Raw genomic sequence first — 24,975 nt, 5'->3', positions numbered from 1 at the left:
AGGAGAGGAGAGGAGAGGAGAGGAGAGGAGAGGAGAGGAGAGGAGAGGATTTGGTTGTTAAATATCCCTAAGGAAGCATTAAGTACAAATATCACCAGGGGTTTCCCAATGGGTAAAATAAAGAGGTTAAATAAGGTCATTTAAAGAGGGAGAGGAAAACAGATGAAACAGATTTCCAAGTAACGCCTTTTCCCAACAACCTATGCTGTCTCCTAAACAACAACAACAACAAAAACTGACTTGAAGAGTTATTTTCCTGGTGGACTTAGGTAAAACCTTTATCAGTCCAAAGTGATAAAAACATTATCTCTCCATAGCCATATATACTCTCCTATATACCAATAATACGACTTGCTATTTAAGATGCTGCCATGAGTAAGATCTCTGGGGACAATGGAAAAATGCAGAACCAGGGCTATATTTTCTTATGCAACACCCTAGGGTGTGACCAATTATCTCAGAGTGTGTTGTGAAATTCTCAAAAGTCTCAAAACAAAATTAATTTTAATTTGGTTTAACTTGAAAATAAAACACACTGCCATTTAGCTTTCCCCAAACAGAGATCTTATAGGGCAGGCTGGGATACAGCACAATTGTCACAACTCCAAGAGTGGATGGACCCAAAGTTTGGTGACCCTTGTGCAATGCGGGACTGACGAAATAGGAATATCTGTGATTCTGCCTGGTCCCTAGGAAATGAACTATTTTGAGCTTCTATTATGTAATCACCTTCTCCAAAATATGTGTGTATATTAGAAAGGAAACTCTGATGTGGACCAAGAGTCAAAGTAACTACAATTCTCTGTTCCAAAAAAAAAGAAAAAACCTTATCCTACCCAACAGCAAACTAGACAACAGTTTTCAAAACTGGGAAACAAGTTACCAATTACAGGTTTTAAAAAGCTTGATAAACAAGTTTTGCTATGCTGCCTATTAATTCTCCCATCCTCCCATCTCTTGATAGTCAAAGGAGGAAGGAAGGGGGAGGGATTTGTATCCTTCAAATTTAACCCCACAGAATCTCTAAAGTTATACTCCATTTTTAACCTCCCCTTTGTGCCATAAATGGCAACATATCCCTGACACGCCACAACTACTCCGGCCAAGTCATCAACTATCTCCTTGCTTGCAAAGTCAATGAACAATAGCCAGTCTTGGCCTGCCATGATCTCTTGGCAGCCTCTGACACTGCACATTACTCTCTGCTCTTCCTTCTTGAGTCCCTGACACCATATTTCCATGGCTGTCTTCTCTTACCTCTCTGACCAGGCTTATCCCTCTCCTTTGAGGGCGGTTCCCCTGTTGCCCACCCCTGCAATGATGGTGCCCTTCTAGGGGCCATCCCAGGCCAGTGTCTCTGCTATGCCATGTTATATGCCAAGGTAACCTTTCTCGCTCCTATGCCTCCAAATACTATGTCTTCCAAAACTTGACCTCCAGCCCAGATGTTTCTCCTGAAGACATACAGTGCACCCTAAGCATACAGCCCAATGCCTACAGAAATCCTCACTTGGATAAACCATAGACACCTAAATTTCACTGTCCTTAACAGAGTTCATTCATCTTCCTCCTTGACTGTTCCTCCTCCAGGTCTCTTAGCTAACAGTGGGGTCGTTCAACCAGCCAGTCATTCAGGCCAGAAACTAGAGTTGTATCTCCCTCTCTAACACCCCATTAAACAGAATCAATCACCTCATATTATTTCTTTTGCCTCCTAAGTCTATCTTAAATCTATCCATTTCCCACCATATAGCTACCTTAATTCAGGCCACCATTCATTTCACCTGGACAACTCTAAAAGACAGCTATGCCTCTGACTTTGCACAACCCTCCTGCTCTTCCCCCTTAGTCCTTCTGATCTCAGCTTAGAAGTCACCTCCTCCAGGAAGCCCTCCCTTCTGCCCAAGTGCAAGATAGGTGGTCTGCTGCAGTGCTGTGGGAACACCCTCAGCTTCTGCAGTCACAGCACTTCTCACTCTGTATTGTAATGACCTCTTAACCTGGGCAAAAAACTTCAAGAAGGCAGAAACCATGTCTATCCTTTTCACCAATGTATCCAGAGTGCCTGGCATATATTAGGGTCTCAATATTCTCAATGAATGAATGAAGGAATGAATGAATGAAAGAAAGAAATGCTCAGGAGCAAGGGAAATTGGTCAGCATGCTAGGGAATTTTTTTTTTGTTTTTGAGACGGAGTTTCACTCTGTCACCCAGGCTGGAGTGCAGTGGCGTGATCTCCGCTCACTGCAAGCTCCGTAGCCTCCCAGGTTCACGCCATTCTCCTGCCTCAGCCTCCCTAGAAGCTGGGACTACAGGCGCCCACCACCACGCCTGGCTAATTTTTTTGTATTTTTAGTAGAGACGGGGTTTCACCGTGTTCGCCAGGATGGTCTCAATCTCCTGACCTCGTGATCCGCCCACCTCGGCCTCCCAAAGTGCTGGGATTACAGGCGTGAGCCACCACGCCTGGCGGGAAATTTTTTAAAGGTAGAAAAAGGAAAGATAGAGCAGAGAACAGGTAATAAAGGCCTCTAAAGACCGTACTTACTCTTTATTCTATAGGAAATATAGTTTTGGTAACTTCCTGCTGGCAAGGATTTAAAAAAAGAAAAAGAAATACAGTTTCAGGCCTCTACAAGACATTGAGAAAACCTTCACTGACAGGCTGATGTGTAAGAATGGAATGTTTTAGAGCTATAGGTGACTTCAGTAAAAGTGTTCCTTTCTAAGACATAGGTGTCATTTTAATTATCAAAGTTATTTAGGCTGGGTGCAGTGGCTCATGCCTGTAATTCCATCACTTTGAGAGGCCGAGGCAGAAGGATTGCTTGAGCCCAGGAGTTCAAGACCAGCCTGGGCAACATAGCATGATGCCATCTCTACAAAAAACTTAAAAAAAAAAAAAGAAAAAAAAAAAAAACTAGTCAGGCATGGTGGTGCACACCTGTAGTCCCAGCTACTCAGGAGACCGAGGCAGGAGGATCACTTGAGCCCGGGAAGTCAAGACTGCAGTGAGTTATGACTGCACCACTGCACTCCAGCCTGCCAAGACCCTGTCTCAAAAGAATAATAACAATAATAATGGTAATAATTTTAAGGTTATTTCATGTATGTCTGTTGGAAATGATTAATTCAAACCCAATTTGATGATGTCTTTCAAATCAAATCCTCACTCCCAACTTAATGGAAAACATTATAGCTAACTCCATGTATCCAACCCCAGCAGTATCCCTGACAGCAGAAAATCATTTTACATCCTTATAGAAGAAAAAAGAAGCCAGGCGCAGTGACTCATACCTGTAATCACTTTGGGAGGCCAAGAAGAGATCATTGCTTGAGCCCGGGAGTTCAACACCAGCCTGGGCAACAAAGAAAGAATCTGTCTCTACTAAAAATTAAAATAATTAGCCAGATGTGGTGGCGCTCACCTGTAGTCCCAGCTACTTGGGAAGCAGAAGCAAAAGGATCACTTGAGCCCAGAAGTTTAAGGCAGCAGTGAGCTATGATCACACCACTGTACTCTAGCCTGGGAGGCAGAGTGAGATTCTGTCTCTAAGAAAAACAAAAACAAATAAGAAGAAGAAGAAAAAGAAAAGGAAAAGACAGAAGATAGTAAGTGTGATGTGACTGATAGAAACAACTGTAAAAAATTGACTCCTAGGTGCCAGGCGTCGTGGCTCATGCTTATAATCCCAGCACTTTGGGAGGCCGAGGCAGGCAGATCACTTGAGGCCAGGAGTTTGAGACCAGTCTGACTAACACGGCAAAACTCCATCTCTACTAAAAATACAAAAATTAGCTGGGCATGGTGGTGAGTGCCTGTAGTCCCAGCTACTCAGGAGGCTGAGGCATGAGGATCTCTTGAAACCAGGAGGTAGAGGTTGCAGTGAGCCATGACTACACCACTGCACTCCAGCCTGGGCAATAGAGCAAGACTGTCTCAAACAAACAAACAAACAAAAAATGTTGATTCCTAGGTATGGCTAAAGTTTCTCATACTATCTACACCCTCTTGTGCCTTGCTTCCTCAACTCTTGCTCTTAAAACCAAACAGAATGTGAAGTCAGCCTTTTTGCCTGCCCAAATGTGTAGTTAGCAAATACCCTAAGTTTTCGTGTGCTTACGGTTTTTTTTTTCCCAAAAAGGACAATTCCAGAGAGAAATACAATGAAAACGCATGCAAGCAAATAAATGTAAAATATGTATACGCAAATATAACACTGATCTACACAGACCATCAATAGCATATTTAATAAATGTTTCAATATGATAGGATGCTCAAAAATATAGGGGGTAAAAAGAGGAAAAGCATGATTTAGCTTCCTTGGATGGTGACATGGTGATATGGTGATCAGTGTCCCCACCAAATCTCAGGTTGAATTGTAATCCCCAGTGTTGGAGGCGGGGCCTGGTGGGAGGTGGCTGGAATATGGCTGTGGATTTCTCATGAATGGTTTACTGTCATCCCCTTGGTGCTGTTCTTGTGATAGTGAGTTCTCACAAGATCTGGTTGTTTGGAAGTGTTTAGCACCTCCACCCTCACTCTCTCTTGCTGCTCTGGCCACAGGACATGCCTTCTCCCCCTTCAGCCTCCACCATGATTGTAAGTTCCCTGAGGCCTCCCTAGAAACTGATGCCACCACGCTTCCTGTACAGCCTGCAGAACCATACGTGGATTAAGCCTTTTTTGCTTGTTTTAATAAATTACCCAGTCTCAGGTATTTCTTTATAGCAGTGTGAGAATGGACTAATACAGATGGATTCTATGAAGAAAATGTGAGTTTTCATCCACATCACACAAAATTGAAACTTGTGGCCTCTAAGTAATAGAAACTGGTGTCTTCTAGACTTCCGGGTACATGGAAAACAAAAAAAAACAAAAAAAGCTTCTAGAAGTTAATCTAGAACTTAAATTTCAAAACAGGTTTTTAATAGATATCACATTGAGTGGAAATATTTGATCAGAAATGATTAAAGCCTCATTTTGGAAAATACCTGAAATAGAGTCAAAATACATTTGGCTGTTCATGAATAGAAAGACATATCAGAGATTGATGAAGAAACAGACCAGAAATCAGACAACTTTTTAAATCTGAGTACTACACACAGAGGTAGGCAGTGCAAGTAAATATTTAGGAATACCAGGTTTAAATAAGACAGGGCCAGGCACGGTGGCTCGCTCCCGTAATCTCAGCACTTTGGGAGGCCGAGGTGGGTGGATCAATTGAGGTTAGGAGTTCGAGACCAGCCTGGCCAACATGATGAAACTCTGTCTCTACTAAAAATACAAAAATCAGCCAGGCATGGTGGCAGCGGCCTGCGATCCCAGCTACTCTGGAGGCTGAGGCAGGAAAATTGCTTGAACCAGGGAGGTAGAAGTTGTAGTGGCCGGGATCACACCACGGCACTCCAGCCTAGGCAACAGAGTGAGACTCTGTCTCAAAATAAATAAAGTACAAAGAAAGGAGAAAGACAAAAATGTAGGGGATGGGAAATAAGTGCGAAGAGGAAAGACAAAAAGGATGTGGTAACCCTTGGTTCTTCACAAGACAGTTATAAAGCTCAGATAAGGTCTTAGCACCGACCGCACAGTGTAAACAATAAAAACTCTGGACAGAGTCTAATTATTTTTCCAATTGAATGTGAGGGTCTCATGGACAGAAATATAGTGGCTTCTTACTCTGGATCCCTGGCACCTGGCACAGTGCCTGGCACATAAAAAGTACAATCCTGCATCGCTTAACAATGGGAATACGTTCTGAGAAACACGTCATTAGGCAATTTTGTCATCACGCAAACATCATAGAGTGTACTTAAATCAACCTAGATGGTGTAACCTACTGCATACCTAGGCTACTGATATAGCCTATTACTTCCAGGCTACAAATCTGTACAGCATCTTACTATACTGAATACTGTAGGCAAGTATTTGTGTATCTAAACATAGAAAAGATACAGTAACAATACAGTAGAAAAAATGTAAAATGGTACACCTGTCCAGGGCATTTACCATGAATGGAGCTTGTAGGATTGGAAGTTGCTCTGAGTGAGTCAGTGAGAGGGTGGTGAACCTAGGACACGAGTGTACACTTTTATACAGCTGGCAGCATGGTAGGTTTGTTCACACCAGCATCACCACAAACACGTGAGCAATGTGTGCTATGACATTACAACAGCTAGGGAATAGGAATTTTTCAGCTCCGTTGTAACTTTATGGGACACCTATAGAATACATGGTCCTTCACTGACCAAAATGTTGTTACGTAGTACATGACTGTATTTGAAAACAGTTCCACTCACAGGATCCGCACTGATGGCAAACTATATCAGCTAACCAAGTTTTGAAGGGGACTTTTCAAAGCAAAAAGTTAGTTACGACTTTTTAAAGTTCTTTGTTATTTTCACATCTGACATTAGGGGTACATGTCAGAAGTGAGGAAGTATTAGTCACAAGAGGGAAATTAATTTACCCTGGATACACCATTTAATAAGACAGTCAAGAAAGTTTGCAGAAAAGCCACTGTCTGGTAGATACTAAAGGCAGAATGAAGACTTCTGCAGGCAAGCAAAGGAAACAGAGACACCTCAAAAACCATTCTCTCTCCTAAGTGCCGATTTCCTATAAGAGCCCACAAAAGAAAAAAAAATTTAATTACTAAAATAATATAATGAGAAAATCAAAAGAAAATTGCTGTTAGCATAGACACTGCTTCTTTTTAAGTTGAGTGTTTTAAGCTCAGGTTCTTTTCTTCTTAGAGATGGGGTCTCACTCTGTTGCTCAGGTGGGAGTGCAGTGGAGAGATTATAGGTCACTGTAAGCCTGTAACCTCAAACTCTTGGGCTCAAGTGATCCTCCCATCTCAGCCTCCCGACTAGCTAGGACTAGAGGCACGAGTCACTGAACCCAATTAATCTTTTAATTTTATTTATTTATTTTTTATTTATTTTTTTGAGTCTCACTCTGTTGGCCAGGCTGGAGTGCACTGGCGTAATCTTGGCTCACTGCAACCTCTGCCTCCCAGGTTCAAGCAATTCTCCTGTTTCAGCCTCCCAAGTAGCTGGGACTACAGACGCACGTCGCCACGCCTGCTTGAGGCCAGGAGTTCAAGACCAGCCTGGGCAACAAAGTGAGAACCCGTCTCTACAAAAAGTAAAATAATTAGCTGGGCATGGTGGTGTGCACCTGTAATTCCAGCTACTCAGGAAGCCGAAGCAGGAAGATTGCTTGAGCTCAAGAGTTCAAGGTTACAGTGAGCTGTGATTACGCCACTGCAGTTAATCCTATGCAACAAAGTGAGACCCTGTCTTAAAAAAAAAAAAAAATTACAGTCTCTCGCCAGGCGTCCTCGTGGAAGTGACATCGTCTTTAAACCCTGTGTGGCAATCCCTGACGCACCGCCGTGATGCCCAGGGAAGACAGGGCGACCTGGAAGTCCAACTACTTCCTTAAGATCATCCAACTATTGGATGATTATCCGAAATGTTTCATCGTGGGAGCAGACAATGTGGGCTCCAAGCAGATGCAGCAGATCTGCATGTCCCTTCGAGGGAAGGCCGTGGTGCTGATGGGCAAGAACACCATGATGCACAAGGCCATCCGAGGGCACCTGGAAAACAACCCAGCTCTGGAGAAACTGCTGCCTCATATCCGGGGGAATGTGGGCTTTGTGTTCACCAAGGAGGACCTCACTGAGATCAGGGACATGTTGCTGGCCAATAAGGTGCCAGCTGCTGCCCGTGCTGGTGCCATTGCTCCATGTGAAGTCACTGTGCCAGCCCAGAACACTGGACTCGGGCCCGAAAAGACCTCCTTTTTCCAGGCTTTAGGTATCACCACTAAAATCTCCAGGGGCACCATTGAAATCCTGAGTGATGTGCAGCTGATCAAGACTGGAGACAAAGTGGGAGCCAGTGAAGCCACGCTGCTGAATATGTTCAACATCTCCCCCTTCTCCTTTGGGCTGGTCATCCAGCAGGTGTTCAACAATGGCAGCATCTACAATCCTGAAGTGCTTGACATCACAGAGGAAACTCTGCATTCTCGCTTCCTGGAGGGTGTCCGCAATGTTGCCAGTGTCTGTCTGCAGATTGGCTACCCAACTGTTGCATCAGTACCCCATTCTATTATCAACGGGTACAAACGAGTCCTGGCCTTGTCTGTGGAGACAGATTATACCTTCCCACTTGCTGAAAAGGTCAAGGCCTTCTTGGCTGATCCATCTGCCTTTGTGGCTGCTGCCCCTGTGGCCGCTGCCACCACAGCTGCTCCTGCTGCTGCTGCTGCAGCCCCAGCTAAGGTTGAAGCCAAGGAAGAGTCGGAGGAGTCGGACGAGGATATGGGATTTGGTCTCTTTGACTAATCACCAAAAAGCAACCAACTTAGCCAGCTTTATTTGCAAAACAAGGAAATAAAGGCTTACTTCTTTAAAAAAAAAAAAAAAAAAAATTACAACCTGTGTCATATAGGCCAATGGATGAAATGACTGTCTGCAAAGAGCTATTTAGAACTTCACTATGAGAGCCTGTGCTTCTGCTTCTGTTTAATACAATACAGCAATACAGTTTCATGACTATGAGCACAGGATCTGGAGCCTGCATGGATCCAAACCTGGGGTCCACTACCCACCTTCTTCTTCTAGAAAATAGACACATGCCCTACCTCATCAAGTAATTGTGAGTTTTTAATATTTTAATATGTGTACAATATTAATACTGGTAACAGTACTGGCAAAGGACTATCAAAGTGTTTGTTATGATAATGATGATGATTTTACTTCAAAACAGTTTTTTTTATTTTTTTTAGACAGTCTCACTCTGTCACCCAGGCCGGAGTGCAGTGGTGCAATCTCTACTCACTGTAACCTCTGCCTCCTGGGTTCAAACAATTCTGGCGCCTCAATCTCCCAAGCAGCTGGGATTAAAAGCACGTGCCGGCCAGGTGCGGTGGCTCATGCCCGTAATCCCAGCATTTGGGGAGGCCAAGGTGGGCGGATCACGTGCCACCATGCCCAGCTAAGTTTTGTATTTTTAGTAGAGATGGGGTTTCATTATGTTGGCCAGGCTGGTCTTGAACTCCTGACCTCAGGTGGCCCGCCCACCTCACCCTCCCAAAGTCCAAAGCATGGTGTGAGCCACTGCACCCAGCCTACTATCAGTTTTTATTCAATTTCAAAGATTACAAAGAGGTCTAGCTTCATAATCATTCATTATAATTATGGTCAGAACTCCACAATTTGCACAGCTACTTCATACATATTAGAAACACTAAACATTTCATAGTGGTCTAACCTACCATTGAGAATGTCCTGCCTACAATCAGTACCCTGAAGAAAACAGCACTAAAGACCTCCCAGGATGGTGTTTCAACAATTAAACATAGGCCAGAACTTTGTCACCTTTGCCAGTGCTTGGCCTTCAATCTTCAGTAAGGTACATTTTCTCCTGGTTCATTTTCTTAAGCAGCCAACAGATGGGTTTAGACCTATCTTGGGGATGATAACAAACATATCTATTTTAAAACCCACCAAGGTCCTCAGATATGGACAATAAAGTGAAGCACAGCATCTGGGGTTGTTTGTTTGTTTTAATTTATTTTTATTTTTTGTAGAGATGCAGTCTTACTTTGTTGTCCAGGCCAGTCTTGAACTCCTGGGCTCAAGAGATCTTCCTGCCTCAGTCTCCCAAAATGCTGGGGTTACAGGTGTGGGCCACTGTGCCTGGACAAAGCACAGCATTCTGATTTCTCATAAAACTTGGCAAATGTTTCCAAGGCATTATCCTAAAATGTCTGCTTTCTCTGACACTTTTTTCTTTACTCACTTTTGTCTCTTTCCCCAAAGCTCAGCCTAACTGCCACCACCCCTACAGCCTCACTTCCCTCTTTCCCTTTACTCTGAAGCCGGTTCCCCTAAATTCCTCTTGGTAGAATGGATACCCAGGGATACTCCCTGGCATTGAGTGTCACTTGCAAGACTCATGTCCCACAGGTACCTGAAAGGTTCTCAATGCTCTATTCTGACATTAAAGCTACTCTATCCCCATGTGGAAGGAAATGTACTTTGGTTTTCTGTGTAAACTCCTTAGCCCCATACAGTACACAATTAATTTTTTCAGTGGCATAAACTTTAAAAATCTACTACTTTGGAAACCCACTAAGCCAAGATGCAACTTCCTGTCTCCTACTGTGGTTGTTTTCTATTTCTGTTTTACATTTAAACTGGACCATTCCAAGTAGAAGTGGAAGTCACTTTCTGCTGCTACTAGTTAGTCCCCAGGGATATAAGTTCTGTGGGCAAGGGGGTTGCAATTAGGCAGAGGGGCACTCAGGAAAGTTGATAAAATTGATAAATAAAGTTGACAAATAAAAATAAAACATGTTGATTCAATGAATAATCCTCTAACCTGTCCCAAAGGACGCCACTTCCCTTTGGAGAATAGGCTAACCTTGCTATGGCCACCAAGTTTAAAGAAGATCTCATCCTTGCAATCCAAACGCTAATCCCTGGAACACACATGCTAGAAAAGCATCATAGAATTCTGGGAAATAAATATTTTAAAATTAGTAGTTGTTGTTATTCTAAACATGACAGTCCTTCCAGGTATACCTGAAGTACACCTGGAGTCAGAGTGAAGACATTCATTCCCTGATTCTGAACCAGCCACCACCTAGCTCTGGGACAAGCACACCATGGGATGCAATCATTGTCTGGTATGAATTGAACACCAGACAATTCATCTAGTCTCTCAGGGGCTAAGCTTTCTAGCTAGGAAAATTAGAAGATCATATTAATGATCCATAAGATTCTAACTCAAAAACTCCTATAAATGTGTTTAATGGTTTTTTTTTTTTTTTTTTTTTTTTTTCAACTTTTAAGTTCAGGGATACATGTGCAGGATGTGCAGGTTTGTTACATAGGCAAACGTGTGCCATGGTGGTTTGCTGCACAGATCATCCTATCACCTAGGTACTAAGCCCAGCATTCATTATTCTTCCAGATGCTCTCCCTCTCCCCACATCCACACCCCACAAATGTTGACTTTTATTCTGCATGCTTCAAGTCTACTATCTCATTTAATCTTCTCAACAACCCTCATTGTGCTACTGAGAAAACTCCACACAAAGTTAATGGCCCCAAAACACTCAGCTGGAGGCAGCTCCATTAGTCAAACTGAGGTGCTTAGGCTGCATGCAGTTGCCTCTCAAGATCTCATTCTTGTACGGGAGAAAATCTGAATTAAGCCCCATTGTGTGCTGTTCCCCCACCACCACCACCATGTGTCCATGTGTTCTCATCATTCAGCTCCCACTTATGAGTGAAAACATGCAATATTTAGTTTTCTGTTCCTGCATTAGTTTGCTGAGGATAATGGCTTGTAGCTCCATCCACGTCCCTGCAAAGGACATGATCTCATTCATTTTCATGGCTGCATAGTATTCCATGGTGTATATGTACCACATTTTCTTTATCCAGTCTATCATTAACGGGCATTTAGGTTGATTCCATGTGTCTGTTACTGTGAATAGTGCTGCAATGAATATATGCATGCAATGCATGCATGTATCTTTAAAATGACTTATATTCCTTTAAGGATAGACCCAGTAATGGTATTTTTGCTTCTAGGACTTTGAGGAATTACCACACTGTCTTCCACAATGGTTGAACTAACTTACACTCCTACCTACAGTGTACAAGTGCTCCTTTTTCTCCACAACCTTGCCAGCATCTGTTGTTTTTTAACTTTTTAATAATAGCCATTCTGACTGGTATGAGACGGTATCTCATTGTGGTTTTGATGTGCATTTCTTGAAAGATCAGTGATGTTGAGCTTTTTTTTCATGTTTGTTGACCACATAATAGAAGCAGCAGGGCTATCCCACCAAACATCCACTCCTCCTCAAAGTTCAGCACACCAGAACACACACAGGTGTCTAGTAGGTACTGGGAATTTGCCAGGGGTTGGATTAAAGAAATAAAACAACAGTAACTTCCCCACAAGAACCGGAAAGAGACAAGCCCTGAATCTTTCCCTCCTTTCGGTGATACTGCAATTTGCTTCTGCCAGCCTACTGCACCCATGACAGATGGTCTTCTGCCACAAGTAACTGCGGATATGTCATCTCCATTACTAGCCTGACTCTTCTCTGAAGAGAGGACCCTTACCCAGTAGACCTTCACCTTGCCCAGAGAGCAGATACTTTCATGGGCTCTTTTCAACAAACCCTGACAGCTCTTGATGTCCTCCAGCTTGCTCCTATTTCCCCTTCATTCCTTTTCCCAACCACTTCTGCTCACTCTTGCCCTCATTACTTGCCATTTTCCCCTCTCTCAGCCCTGCTATTTTTCCTTATTGGCTCACCCCTGCCATCTCCCGAGGGCCTCCCCAGTGGGGACTCTGGGACCCCTCAGACAGCTCGCTCACCCCTTTCTTGCTCCAATAAACACCACGGCTCTGCATCACTCACATCCTACTCTCTGACCCTCATAGAATGAGCTGCTCTAGTTTTTGGCATTAAGTTCAAGACTTGTCTACACTTGATGAACCTGACAACAAAATCCCACTTTGAGCTGCCCTTACCCTCATGAGAATTGCTGGACTTTAAATATGAATTCCTGGCTTTTAAATTTGACACCATCTCTCCCTTTTGGCCACTTAGTAAATACCAATTACTTGATACTTCTGATGTTTTAAATTCGGAGACATACAATGTATCCATGGGCAAGTGCATTTAATTAAAACTTTCATTTAATAAATGGCATGTCTTACGTAAACTTGCAACATGTTTTCCAACTGGAGGCCTAGAAAGGCTTAATTAGAACTTAAAATTTTAGAATTAAAGAAAGCGAAATGACCAGGAACCAGTTTGATTTAGCCTAATGAGACATATAATTAAAATAGAAATACTACCAAACGATTACCCTGAGCCAATCAGTTTTAGGCAGTGCTAATAGCAAGCTAAAAATAGAAACAGGATGATTTCATCTTTGCCTGCTTCTCAGCTGCCAAAGTACTTGCCTGTTGAGGGCATTTCCCGTCTTGTGGCTGCAGTGGGGAGAGATGAATTATGAATGACAATCTGGCCACAACTTCCACTGTTACAGTGACTCCCCCCTCCCCAGGTGCCACCGTAAGATGAGGAACCCCAGGCCACCTCTGGATGGCCACAACATCTCAAAAAGGATAGAACCACCACAGGTGGAGGAGGAAACGCCACTCTCTGGCCCACTTCACCTGCCCAGGGTGAGACCCTTCCTTTCTTAGATTTCTTTTCTTTCTCCTCCTATTACCATCTCCCTTCTGCCTTCTTCTTCCCCTCCCCCATCCACCCCCACTTGATTCTATTTTCTCCTGCTGGCCTTTGCGTCCATCTGTTTTCCTCTTCCTTGAACTCCAAAATGGATGGAAAGTAGTTACAGACTCATTCAATTAAATAAAAATTCCCAGAGAGCCTCTCTCTGAGTTCAGGGACTGTGCTACACCGTACTGTGCTTACAAAAATGGCAGAAGCTTTGCTATCCACCTTCTAAAGAAAGAAGTAAAACAAGCACAGCAGACCACTTACACATAAGGTGGCCTCGGTGCTCACGCACGTGAAACACACACCCTGTGGGCGTCCAAAGGGGAGGGTGCATGCCTGCATGGAGACCAGATGACGAGGGAGGGATCATTCTAAGCAGAGACTGTGTTTCCCAGTATACAGCACTATGAAAGGGCAGGGTATATATGTTTATAATGTAGTGCCTCTGAATAATGAATAATGAGAGATTATTTTACATCCATAGTAAATTTAAGGAAGGGCTACCAACACACAGAACTTCTCATAGACAACACTATGGGATACGAGAGCCTGGGCTCTGGAGTCGGAACAGCTGTGGTTTAAATCCCCGCTCATCTACAGAGACCACAGGGTAACCTACGTAGATGCCTGGGTCACCCTGGATAAATGGCTCAAATTCCTTGGTTATAAAATAGGTGTCTAATGCCTATTTCCAGAGTTGTTAGGAGAATCTGAGTAATGCATGGAAAGTATTTGTCATTGTCTTAGTCCGTTCAGGCTGCTATAACAAAATACCTTAGACTAGGTAATTTGTAAACAACAGACGTGTATTGCTCATGGATCTGGAGGCTGGGAAGTCCAAGAGCAAGCAGATTGGTGTCTGGATGAGGACCCATTCCTCATAAACAGCACCCAGCAGAAGGGCCAAACAAGCTCCCTCCAGTCTCTTATAAAAACACATTTCCCACTCCAAAGGCCTACCTCTTAATATTATTGCATTAGGAATTAGGTTTCAACATATGAATTTTGGAAGGACACAAACATTCAGACCATAGCAACATCTAACAGACTGCTGATCTTTCCTCCTGGGTCCACACATAATTGAGGACCTCTCATTTCCAGAACACTTGGAAGAGACCTTCTTCTATTCTCTCCCTCAGTCTGCCCAAGGGAAGGGAATGAGTGACTCTGGGAGATCCTTTCTCCCAGGGGAACAATGTGTTGGGTCTGTTCTCTGGCCTGTTTCCTAAGCTGCCAGCCCACAGACTGCCCCTTGCCCCTTCCTCCTGCCCCCAGTGAGCCAAACCCCTGTGATACTGTGCAGCTGCTCCAACCACAGTAGGGGAAAATCAGCACCATTCAGGTTGCAGGAGCTCCTCCCTTAACCCAGGTCCATATTGACACCTCCATTTTAGCTTTCTCCACATCAAAGTTGATATCTGGAACCCTGACTGGCGCCTGTGTGTGTTTTCCAATTGACTGCCAACTCATAGGAGGGGGTGACAATGAAACTCTCAAACCCCAGCCATTATTGTAACTATGGGAGATGACAAGGAAGTTTTCACAGATAGACACAGTTTCAGAAAACACAATGGAAAGGATCGACAGTACATGCATAAAAAGAACAAGTAATACAAAGTGCTCTTCAGACAGCAAAGATCCCCTAGTCTGATCTCCCACTCCTCTCCAGAGAGGCCAACCTGTAGCCACAAAGAACTCCCTGTCCTCCGCGTCACCTCCCCTTCATGACTCTCTCACTCAATGCATCTGGCAGACTGCCCTGTCCTCCAGGCTGGAAGTAACTAAAATAAACTGTAACATAATCCATGGTATGATCTACCTGGAAAAAAAAAAAATGTGTTTACAGAAAGGAGAAGTCTGCAAGGATTCTACTAAAACGAACCAAAAAAATAAGTTTACTAAGACTACGTGAGGATGTTCCCAGCCTTCTATAGGTGAGCAGGTGCCACAACCAGCTGAGCCAGGTACAGCCACACGACACACCTGGGTCCAGCTGACCAGCTTGGCCCAACCACCATGACTGTGATGCCCACCCAGCTAACTCCCTTTGCTTCTGATTATACTTTGAATTTGCCAGGAAAGTCTCCTAGACAGGATATAAAAGCAATGGCTATCCAACATCAGTATCTTCATCCTGTTTATTAGCTGTATAAGTCAAAGGAAACGGATAAAATGGCATTCCGTCTGGTTGGCATCCATCTCTAAGCCCTGCCAAATATAAGTTCACCAACAAAAAATCAGATTACTTAGCAAAGCTAAGGACAGTACCCAGAACAGTTGTGACTGCACAAAAGTATTGCTGCTGGCAACACCCTGCCCAAAAGGCTTGCCAGCCCCAAAATGTCATTGATATCTCTTTGTATTAGTCTGTTTTCACACTGCTGATAAAGACATACCCAGGACTGGGAAGACAAAGAGGCTGAATTGGACTTACAGCTCCACATGGCTGGGGAGGCCTCAGAATCATGGCAGGAGGCGAAAGGCACTTCTTACATGGTGGCAGCAAGAGAAAAACGAGGAAGAAGTGGAAACCCCTGATAAACCCATCAGATCTCGTGAGACTTATTCACTATCATGATAATAGCATAGGAAAGACTGACCCCCATGATTCAATTACCTCCCCCTGGGTCCCTCACATAACACATGGGAATTCTGGGAAATACAATTCAAGTTGAGATTTGGTGGGGACACAGACAAACCATGTCACTCTTCCATTTAAATTTAACAGTATTTTAACAATGCATGGAGTCTTTGGACAGGAACTCAAAGCAAGAGGGGCAGGAAGAGGCAGGCACCTGCATCAGGCCCACCCATGAGGGGAGGGTATGTGGGGAAGCCCCCTGGTGCCAATGCTGACGTGGAAGTCCAGCCTGGCTGGCAAAGCTAGTACCAAGGTTGGCAAAACCCCTTGTCCCCATGCAGATGGAGTTGGTAAGGGGGGCCAGGTGGAGGACGGGACACTAAAGTAATGTCACATCACAGCAGGTGGACAGGGAACAGTGGATGACTATCTAGTGTAGCCCACACTGGAAGCCCATACTGGCAGACAGGTGGGCAAGGGATGGACAATGACCCTTGGAAGTGGATCCTAGTCACTAAGCCAAGGTTCAGACTACACCTCAATCCCTTGAAGGATGACAAGCCCCTGTGTGTCTATAAGCCCCAGATTTGGTGGTGAGCAATTAGCGTGTCCCTCCCCAACCATCCTCCACCAAATGAACCATGGAGGACACAAATCCAGCGTGCCTTTCCCAGGCTGAAAGCCCTTTATGTATACCCTCATTCCCTACAGAATGGAACCCTGCCATCATCTTATCATTCTCCCTCTACTTCCTACCTCCCTCTCCCTTTTAGGAAACCTTCCCCTCATCCTTACCCTCCTGTCCCCAACCCCTGAGCACACACACATGCTGGGCTAGATGTCTGCCTTGAACTACCTCTGTACCACCTCTATACTACCTATGCATACCTAACATGATAACTGCAGTGTGTGTGTATCTGTGTGTATGTGTGTGTGTGTGTGTGTGTGTGTGTGTGTGTTCTAGCTAAATTTGAGTTCTCTGAAGACAGGAACAAGTTTTATTCACCTGTGTAAGGGCAGGCATAGTGGCTCACACCCATAATCCCAGCACTTTGGGAGGCTGAGGTGGGAGGATCGCTTGAAGCCTGGAGTTCGAGATTAGCCTGGGCAGCATAGTGAGACCCCACCTCTACAAAAAAAAATTTTTAATTAACTGGGCACAGTGACACATAACTCAAGTCCCAGCTACTCAGGGGGCTGAGGTGGGAGGATTGCTTGAGTCTAGGAGTTTAAGGCTACAGTGAGCTCTTACGTAGAATGGAGAAGAAACCGTTGCCTTGAACCAAGTGGACTAGCAAACTCTTCCCTGGAGCTAGTGGGTCTCTGAATCCAGAGGGTCCCCAACAAGGCCAGCCTGAAATGCCGTCACCTTGGGGCAGAGTCCTGGGGGAGCCTTTGAAGAAGTAGCACATATGGGAATATTTTATCAAAGGTACACCTGTGGCAATGTAAAGAGGTAAAAACCGTATCTGGGTCTGGGACTTAGGACAACTACATGAGAGAGAAAACGTGTACTTTTGAAAGTAAATAAACTAACCAGAAATTCAGAGGAAAAACCACAGAGACTTGGGTCAGGCTCAATGATCAATTTCTAGTTAATTTAACAGGTTCTACACTCTGACATGGAGAAAGCAAAGCGTAAGCTGTGGGCACCTGGGCCTTTGAGCTTTAAGCAAAACCTGCAGCCTATAAACATGGTTAATGAAACAAATTTACCAAGTTAGGTGGAAATGTTTATTGCAAAGTTAAACATATTGGGATAAAAATAACCTTTTATGTTTATTCTTTTAAAACATCTTTGACTACCAGGACTTGCTCATTCAGATATTAAAGTCCTCCCAAAGACATGAGACAGGATTCCTAAACTGCCTGGAATGTTTAAACGCTGACCAACAACTCCACTGGCACTAAACGAATTCAGATGTCTAGCCTCCGTACTGTACCACATTTACTGATTCTGAAGGATGAGTAAAGTAGCAAGCATGCCATCTTGGAAAGAGCATGGACTTTGGTGCCAATCAGTTTTGCCTTGGGCACGTAAATCTAATCTCGAGTCTACGTCTCATCTGCAAGTGAGGGAGGGAAAAGGATTATTATTAGGATAATTCTTAAAATTCCATAACAAGATAAATACAACACATCCTGCACAAGCATCTAAATGGCCCCTCCACATGCAACTAATGCACACGGGGGGTGTTCATAGGAAGTGTGCCTCAGGGCAAGTCTCTGCTGTGGTTTCAGAGAGTTCACCTTCTCCTTCCCACTTTCCCACTGAAAATAGTTTCAAATTCTAGTTTTACAAATTTAAAACCATTTACAAAACCAGAAAAGATTCAGCTAGCTCAGTTTTCAACAAAGAAGAGAAGGAGGAAAAAAGAGTCACATCAATAAGTGGTAGACCCCTGGATTCATTAATATGAAAGAATAAGTCAAAAGAATAATGCCTATGGTCAGGTCAAGAAGGGAAGGAGGCCGGTGGTGTATACCTGTAATACCAGCACTTTGGGAGGCCAAGGCAGGAGGATCACTTGAGGCCAGGAGTTTGAGACCAGCCTGGGCAACAGGGTGAAACCCCATCTCTACAAAAAATACAAAAATTAGCTGGGTGTGGTGGCACATGCCTGTAATCCCAGCTACGTGGGAGGCTGAGGCAGGAGGATTGCTTGACCCCAGGAGGTCAAGGTTGCAGTGAGCCAAGATTGCCCCACTGCACTAAGTGACAGGGCAAGACCTTGTCTCAAAAAGAGAGAGAGAGAAGAAGTGTAAGAGAGCGTAGGTTTTCTACCTACGTTTAAAAGTGAAGTTATAGCACTATATGGATCATGTGTAAGAGGCAACCCTTTGAACTACAAGGGCATCTAACGAGAAGGATTAGAGGGTATTCAGAGATGCCTCAGTCTTTGTAGAGACAAGAAACTGCAGGCTAAGAATGCTAAATAACACAATGCATACACACACAAAAGCTGGCTTGGCCTTAGAAATAGTAAGATGCCTAATCATCATGGGAGACACAAAATTCCCACATGAGCAAAAATTTAGAACAAGTCCCTAAAGGAGTAAATGCTCAGACAAACCATACCATACACAGCATACTTACACCCTAGAAAATCTTGCTTCTTCCTAAAGACCCTCAGCTTATCCCAGGTAGTTCTGTTACAGTCTCACCAATGCACCACAATGTAGTAGTTTCTCATTCTGAGGTATTACCTGGAGTTCTTTGTCTCACGACAAAGAGAATTAAGGAGTGTGAACACAAAGGGTGAGGTCGGAGCAAAAGTTTAATAAGCGAAAGAAGAAAGCTCTCTGCCGCAGACAGAGGGCCCAGAAGAGGGTTGCCATTTTTACAGTTGAATGCAAAGCCTTCTATAAGAAACTGATGAGGGCTGGGTGTCTCATTTGCATAAGGTGTGAATCTCTGGTAGCTCCATGCCATTCTCCTAATGCACATGCAGGCCCTTAGCTTGAGTTACTCCACATTGCTTTGTTCCCCTCACTGCACATGTATGAGGGGATGGAAATTTCCATTGTGGGTATGTCTGGGCAAGTCACCTGTGTAGCTTTTCTTATCTGTGTGGCTGTGGGCATGTCTTAGGCAAGCCCCCTGTGCAAGTTCCCTTATCTGTGCCTGCAGGTTGTTCTTTTGTTTGAAAGAACTCAACCAAGGACCCATCCTAAATGCGTGCCTGACCAGTTTCTTCCTTTCCCCCCTCACAGTTCCTATGGGATAGATTCCTTCTTTATATTCCCTCGGAGTCTTGGAATTCTTAGAAAATTCCAACTAAGAAAGATCACAGACAGAGCCCAGGAACCCATGTGTTTAAGAGCTGCCCAGAAGATCCTGATGGTGATCACTGTTTTCAGAATCAGTGCTGTAAACCATGGACATTTTGCACCTCTTAAGAATGCCTTAGGTCCTTAGGACATTTTGAGACTCATCTACCATTTGATCATTTCCATCCACCTGGCTCCTTCTGAAGGATAAATTGGGATAAATTAATTTTAACATTTTCACTTATTCTTCAGTTGAATAAAAAATGTTTTGAAATACACACACATTGTGGAATGGCTCAATCGAGCTAACTACCATATGTATTATCTCACACACATCATTTATTTGTGGTGAGAACACTTAAAATCTACTTTCTAAGTAATTTTATTTTTAAGAGGCAGGGTCTCACTATGTTGCCCAGGCTGGAGTGCAGTGGCTATTCACAGGTGCGATCATAGCACACTATAGCCTTGAACTCCTGGGCCCGAGTGATCTTCCTGCTTCAGCTTCCCAAATAGCTGGGATTATAGGCATGCACCACTATACCCAAGTAGCAATTCTCAAGAATACAACACATTATTATTTTACCTATCATCACCATGTTGTACAATAGATCACTTGAACTTATTCTTCCTGTCTAACTGAAATTTTATACCCTTTGAGGAACATTTCCCCACCCACCTTCCAAACCGCAGTTCCTGGTAACCATCACTGTACTCTCTGCTTCTATGAGATCAACTTTTTAAGACTCCACTTTCTAGTGAGATCATATGGCATTTGTCTACCTGTGTGCGGTTTATTTCACTTAGCATAACGCCCCCCAGGTTCATCCATGTTGTACTAAAGAGCAGGATTTTCTTCTTTGTAAGGCTAAGTAGTATTCCACTATTTATATATTACATTTCCTTCATTTACCTGTTGATGGACACTAACATTGATTCTATATCCTGGCTATTGTGAAAGCTCTAAGTTTTTTTTTTTTTCTTTTTTACCTTTTTCAAGAGAGTCTCACTCTGTCACCCAGGCTTCAGTGCAGTGATGCAATCTCGGCTCACTGCAACCTCCACCTCCTGGGTTCAAGCAATTCTCCTGCCTCAGCCTCCCAAGTAGCTGGGACTACAGGCACCTGCCACCATGCCCAGCTAATTTTTGTTTTTTTAGTAGAGATGGGTTTCCACTATGTTGGCCAGGCTGGTCTTGATCTCCTGACCGCATGATTCACCCACCTCAGCCTCCCAAAGTTCTGGGATTACAGGCATAAGCCACTGTACCTGGCCGCTCTAAGTTTTTAAATATGAAAATACTACGCTTGTTTAAAAAATATAAATGTAAAAATTAAAAAATAAAAGTCTTCTCCACCCTCCCCAGTAAGCCAGGTGATTGAGAGAGTCACGGTCAACATAACCTCTGTCTTTATTTTAATGACTGCCATTTCAGAACTACATAGATAGGAAGATAAAGTATTTTTACGTTTTAAATTTAATGGGACATGAGGTCATAATACACACTACTCTACCACTTGTTCTTTTCACTCAGTATGATGAATACTTTTCAATGTGACCTCATTTTCTATAATACTTGCATATAATTCCATAGCCTGAGTATACCATAATTAAATCTATTCCTCTACCGCTTCATATTTATGAATCTTTCTATCTTTAAGTGCCACTGAGAAAGGCCACTGCTTAAACCACTTATTTGTCAATTAATACTAAAACAAGGACTGCTGTGGACTGGCAGCTAGATAAAAAGTAGAACTTCGGGCAGATAGGTAGGAACATCAGGCAGGCAGGAATTAGTTTCTGTCGATGGCAATCATTACCAGACAGCCTCTGCCTGACCACCATGAGGGACAGGGGACTCATCAACTCCAGCAGTGATCAAAATTGATTTACACAACTCTCATTAATAAGGAACTCTACTTTATGACGAGTTGAAACCTACCTTCCTAAAGTTTCCATCCATTGGGCTTAATTCTGCTAAGGACACAGAATAATTATTCTCCTCAAACTGCCAATAATTGCTATCATATCTGCTGTGGTTTGAATATGTCCCTCAGAAGTTCATGCATTGGAAACTTAATCCCTGATGCAACAGTGTATGAGGGCAGAATGGATTAATGTCATTACTGTAAAATCCAGGTTAGTTATCTCGAAAATAAGTTGCTATAAAGCAAGTCTGGCCCCTGGTGCCTCTTTGTCTCACACACTCACTTCCACCTTCTAATTTCCACCCTAGGATGCCCCTTGTCAAAATGCTGGCACCATGCTCTTGAACTTCCCAGTCTCTAGAACTTTGAACCCAATAAACATCTATCGTTTATAATTTACCCAGGCCATGGCATTGTGCTATAGCAGCAAGAAAAGACTAAGACAATATTATATTGAAGGCTTTCTCTAGCTTAACACCCCCACTTCCTCCAACAATGTCTCCTCATAAGAAATAGGCCACACTTGAATGCTCACTTTCCTTCGGCTACACCTCAGTTTGCCAGTGTCCCTCCTAAAAGCTAACTCCCAGATTTAAGCCACTGACCATCTGGGTGAGTGGTGACTTGACCAGCACAGAGTGGACCACTGTGGCCACCTGCCTGCCACAGTATTACCTGCTGCAGACATAACAGCAAAATAAGTCCTCTGAGTCATTTCGCCACATTGGACAAGCCCAACAGGGCAACTGCAGAGATGAGATAACCCATGCATTTAGCTCGATATAATAATACAGGAAGCACTCAATTTTAAAAGGCATATTTATAGCTTCTATAGCTATATTAGTACTATAACCAGAAGTTGAAGGTAGAAATACTCCCATATGATAGAACAAATAAGGGTACCTATGGCCCATACCTTTTCAGGAGTTATGAGTATTTTCCTTTACATTGGAAGAGACAGAAAGAAGTTATATCTTTTACATGTCCAACCAGTTGGAAAATAAGTAAACATTGTGGCTCAGCATCTGTTTTAGAAAACAACTAATTCTTTTTTTTAATTCCCACAGATGAAGCACTCAAGTGGCTAAGAATACACCCAAACTAACAACCTCTCAGTCCACTGACAAGAACTAATGTTTACCTGATAAAAAGTCATTCCTTTGCAAGGTTCTTTCACACTTCCTGGGTACACTAAACTTATTTGCATTTCAGATTAGATTTCCACCCTCCCATTTCACAATAGTCAAAAATGTTTTTCTTTCCATCTGTCATCTATTTCTCACTTATTGCCTTCTTCTGCCTCATCTTTTCTGCCCTAAAGTAACAGAAGTTACTTTATCATCCCCTTGTTATCCTCCAAGTTAAGTCTCTTCTTTCTCTTCCAGCTACTAACTAAAAACCAAACTTTCCTTCCAAACACCACCCACGCCCTCCTCACCGCCCAGGCATCCTATCTATTCATTAAGAGAGTCCCAAGAACACATTTAAGTCCAAGACATTTCAGTGGAGTCTGACAATTGTCCAACTTAGACCATCAGAAATAAAGTCCTACAAGACAGAAAATGTCTATTTCTGACATTCAGTGCTGTAACAATGAAGCCTTTTCTCTACTGGCTTCAAAAATGTGATGGGGCTGACAATGGGAAATAACAGGAAACAAAAACGCCTACCTGTTGCCTAAAGAGTGCACTGAAACCTTTCCCACGCTTCCCCAACCTCATTTCATATTCATAACAACCCCTTCATGTAGGTATGATTAGCTCATTTTGCAGATAAGGAATCAGGCTCCAAAAGTTTAAATAGCTTGCCCAACGTCACACACCTAATAAATACTGGCTCCGGGACTAGAGCCCAGCTCTTCCTAGTCCTATGCCAGTGTTTTTCCCATTACCATAGCAAGGTGAGCTCACAGGACACACCTCAGGAGGAAATCCAAACATCGGTTACACAACCTGGATCTGAAGTTTTGTCTACTTTCATTCAGCTGGTACGCTATAATTTCTCAGAAGCAGATTTTTGCATGGATTCTTGTGGCTTAGACAAGATATGCTTAGAATGATTCTGTAATAAGGAGAGACTGAATCCAGTACCTGAGAGGCAGAATAGCATTTCCAAGGTCGGAACTTAATGAGAGGCCACCTTGGTGAGCAATGGTAAATGCATGAAGACTTTCATTTGGGTATGGCTCTGATGATTGATGTTATGGGGAGATAAAAATACATCCCTTATTAAAAAACTATTCATTCATGAAAATTACCTGTGAGGAGCCTAAAGAGTCAAGAGGAACCAAAAATCCTTTACATATGAAGAGTATTGCTCAGGTATTTTGTAGAAACCCTCAATTGAGATTTGTCTGATGTTTTTCTCAGAGACAGGGGTTAAGGGTTATAGGTTTTTGCAAGGAAGACCACAGATGTGAAGTGCCGTTTTCCCCACATCATATTAAGGGTAACGCACTATCCACAGAACTACCACTGTTGATGCTGACTTTGATCACTCAGCAGAGGTAGTGTCTGACAGGTTTCTCCACTGGAAAGTTGTTCTCCCCACTCCCCTTTCCACACTGTACTCTGGAGGGAAGTCACTATGCACAGCTGACTTTTAAGGAGTGGAGAGTTACATTCCACCGTCTTAAGGGTGAGTGTCTACATAATTATGTGCAATTCTTCTGCAGGGAGATTTGTCCATTTTCTCTATTTATTTGCCTATTCAATCATTTATTTATATCGGTATGAACCCACAGATGTTTATTTTATACTTTGAGTTACAACCCAAAATTTCTATAACCTATAGATTATAGATTTATAGATCTATAATCTAACTTTTTTTTTTTTTTTTTTTTTTTTTTGAGCCAGGATCTGGCTCTGAAACCCACACTGGAATCAGCAGTGGCCCAATCATGGCTTCACTGGAACCTCTGCCTCCCGGGCTCAAGGGATCCTCCCACCATGGCCTCCTGAATAGCTGGGACCATAGGCATATGCCACCATGCCCGGCTAATTTTTACATGTTTTGTCGAGATGGGGTTTTGCCATGATGCCCAGGCTAGTCTCAAACTCCTGGGCACAAGTGATCTGCCTGTCTTGGCCTCCGAAAGTGCTAGGATTACAGGCGTGAGCCACTGTGCCAGCCTAGACTTCTCTATCTAGTCTATACTTCTATAATTGAATGCTTCTTTATTTTGCTCAGACTGGTGCAGCTTTGGCCACTGACAGCAGCTTCAGTTGGCTCCTATGTCCATTTGACATACTCTTATGGCTTTTGGTTTTTCTGTTGGAATTCTTCCATACACTCTACCATACAAAATGTTCCAGGTTCATCTTGTATATATTCTGGCCCAGTGCTAGAATCAGGCATTTCTCCAAAAAGCCTGGATCCTTTTACTGGAAAACGGTGT

General features: G+C 43.3%; 1 protein-coding gene and 1 pseudogene across 2 annotated transcripts in view; one reads left to right on the top strand and one right to left on the bottom strand.

The window, feature by feature from the left end:
- The window catches only part of MBOAT1 (membrane bound glycerophospholipid O-acyltransferase 1), a 116,266-nt gene that overhangs the window by 74,189 nt on the left and 17,102 nt on the right, over positions 1–24,975 (bottom strand). The window lies entirely within an intron of this gene.
- LOC108522128 (60S acidic ribosomal protein P0 pseudogene) lies at positions 7,316–8,447 on the top strand (annotated as a pseudogene). Its single transcript, XR_001883377.1, has one exon. The product of XR_001883377.1 is annotated as a 60S acidic ribosomal protein P0 pseudogene (transcript).

Source organism: Rhinopithecus bieti, unplaced genomic scaffold (assembly GCF_001698545.2).
Source record: "Rhinopithecus bieti isolate Rb0 unplaced genomic scaffold, ASM169854v2 scaffold_62795, whole genome shotgun sequence".
In the NCBI taxonomy this organism is placed as follows: domain Eukaryota; kingdom Metazoa; phylum Chordata; class Mammalia; order Primates; family Cercopithecidae; genus Rhinopithecus; species Rhinopithecus bieti.
This window is presented reverse-complemented; position numbering and strand designations above follow the sequence as displayed.